This window comes from Mercurialis annua, linkage group LG4, assembly GCF_937616625.2.
Source record: "Mercurialis annua linkage group LG4, ddMerAnnu1.2, whole genome shotgun sequence".
Taxonomy (NCBI): Eukaryota; Viridiplantae; Streptophyta; class Magnoliopsida; order Malpighiales; family Euphorbiaceae; genus Mercurialis; species Mercurialis annua.
In genome coordinates this window covers 22270684-22273455 of record NC_065573.1, presented here as the reverse complement: position 1 = coordinate 22273455, position 2772 = coordinate 22270684, and positions in this window count along the sequence as shown.

Here is a 2772-nt window from a genome sequence, read left to right as displayed (position 1 = left end):
ACAGTATGTCTATATCTGATCTTGATACAGTATTATAATTAATTTATTTTAGTCAGTACTCTAACTTATGTGTTAGTAGTCTAAATAATTATTATGACATATTATTATAATTAGTTTATTTTAATTAACACTTTCACTCTAATAATTATCTCAATAATTTTTTAATTAATAATTACTTAAGGACGTTAATGTAAATGTGTCTAATTTTCTTTCCCTCTGTGTTTTTATATATAAAATAAATTACGATAGATGTCATATTATAATTAAAAATATTATTACTATATTCATATATCTTGGTCTAATCTCTAGGCATTCAAGGTTAATATTTCACCAAGCAGCAATTCAACATATCCTATATGCAAGCCTAAAATTATGTCCACGAAATTTATCTAATTAATCAAATGATGAAATATTTCACAAGCTACTTTAATAATAGTTAATTTTCCTAATTGAAATCAAACACTAGTACTTGCGCTTTACTCTAAAATACTGCCGTTTATAGATTGATAGAGACTTATCATATTATGTTATCATTTATTAAGCCAATCCTAATAATTTCCTATTATATCATTAGGAAATAAATCAATGAAACATATATAAGGGGGTCCCTGAACTTCCATTATTTTTATAAACAAAATCCTCCAACTTTATTTATATTTTAATTTGATCCCTCAACTTTTAAATGTTGTGATTTTGTAAATTCATGACTAACAGAATTTAGGAGCGTATATTACAACGGTCATGGATTGCAACTATATATAGCAATCTAATAAAAATCTAGGCTAAACCTATTTTAAGGTCCTTGAACTATATGTTTTTGGTTCATTAGGTCCTTCAACTTTTATTTAGCTTCCTCAAGTCCCTAAACTTTTCTTTTTTGGTTCATCAGGTCCCTCAACTTTTATTTGGCTTCCTCAGATTTCTAATTTTTTTTTTTGGTTTCTTAGGTCCTTAAACTTTTGTTTTTTTACTTCATTAAGTCCTTAAATGGATCTCCCTTTAAGAACCTAATGAGTTAAAAAAAACAAAAGTTTAGAGATCTGAGGAAGCCAAATAAAAGTTGAGGGACCTGATGAATCATAAAATGAAAGTTTAGGGACCTGAGAAAGCCAAATAGAAGTTGAAGGATCTAATGAACTAAAATTGTATAGTTTAGGGATCTCAAAATAGGTTTAGCCAAGGGCTTTTTTCATAAACAATCAACATTTGATAAATTATTACTTTTATACAGACAAGAGTTTTCAATATGAAAACTACTGTACACGCTGAAAAATATTACTTTTATACGGATTTATATATATACTCCCTCCGTCCCACTTTAGAAGTCCCATTTGACTTTACACACAGATTAAGAAAACATTAATTATTCTTGTCTTTTCATGTTTTTTCATGTTTTGCCCCTATTAATGATAGTGGAATTTTCCATAGAGCTCTTTTAAAATAACTAAAATAAGGGTAAAATGGGGTATTCAATAAAAAAATATTCTAAAAATAGTAATGTGACTTTTTAAATGGGACATCCCAAAATAGAATATGAGACTTCTTAAACGGGACGGAGGGAGTATAAGATATTCCAAGTCAAACTCTCATAAATGAATAATTTTCTCTCTCATCACAATTAATTTTTCTCTCCTCTCTCTCAACTCATCTCTCTCAGCTCGTGTTTGCTCCATTATTTTCAGCCGCTACGTCCTCTGTTCCTCTGCTCCTCTATCATCGTTCTCATCATCGTCTCCGCCAACGCCATCATCTCCTATGATCGTCGTCGTCATTAATTTTGATTTCAGATCTACAATTTATTCATTGTTCTTCTTTTTCTTTTTCTTTTTTATTTTCAGATCTACAAATTTTATACTGTTTTTTCACTATTAAACATGTATGAAGATTATATTTAGAAAATATAATGTTAATTATATGTTATGTAAAATAAATTTGTGGTTTAATAAAATAATTTTTTGTTATTTCTGCATTTTTTGTGTTTTGTTATATTTCTGTGTTTTTTATTCTGCAACACAATTTGTTGATGATGGTTGATTGCTGAATAATTATAATGTTACAGTGTTGTTGATTTTGTGTTGATAATCAGTTGGTAATTGTTTGATTTTAACATTAAAAAATTTTATTCTAGAAAAATAATGGTAAATTAGATAATTTTGACTGTGAAATAAATTTAAAAAAATAAAATTTAACTGAAATTAGATAATGATATGTTAGCATTATCATGTTGACATGTTGTTGATTTCTTGTTGATATTTTATTAATTGTCACCGTCTTTTAAAAATATATGTTCTATTTTGTTTTTTATGTTGATCCGTTGTTGATTTATTGTTGACATTATGTTGATAAGTATTTCAACTTTTTTTCATACTAAATTTTATGTTGACATGCTGTTGATTTGTTGTTGATTTATTGTTAATATTATGTTGATAAGTATTTCAACTCTTTTTCATATTCAATTTTATGTTGACACGTTGTTGACATAATGTTGATAACATGTTAATTTTTCAATTATTGAAAGAAAAATAAAGTTTAGTCTTAATTTGTTGTGTTGATGAGCTGTTGAAATGCTTTTGATAATATGTTGATTGTTTACGACTTAAATCAATCAATGTTCTCATTTTACAAATATCTTGACAAAATTAGCATTAATTGTTGATATCGTGTTGGCATTATGTTGATAACTTGTTAATATGATAGTAGTAATTCTACTAAAAAACAACAAAGGTACAAAATGTTTAAAATAAATGAATCAGATAAAGAAATTATCAGAGT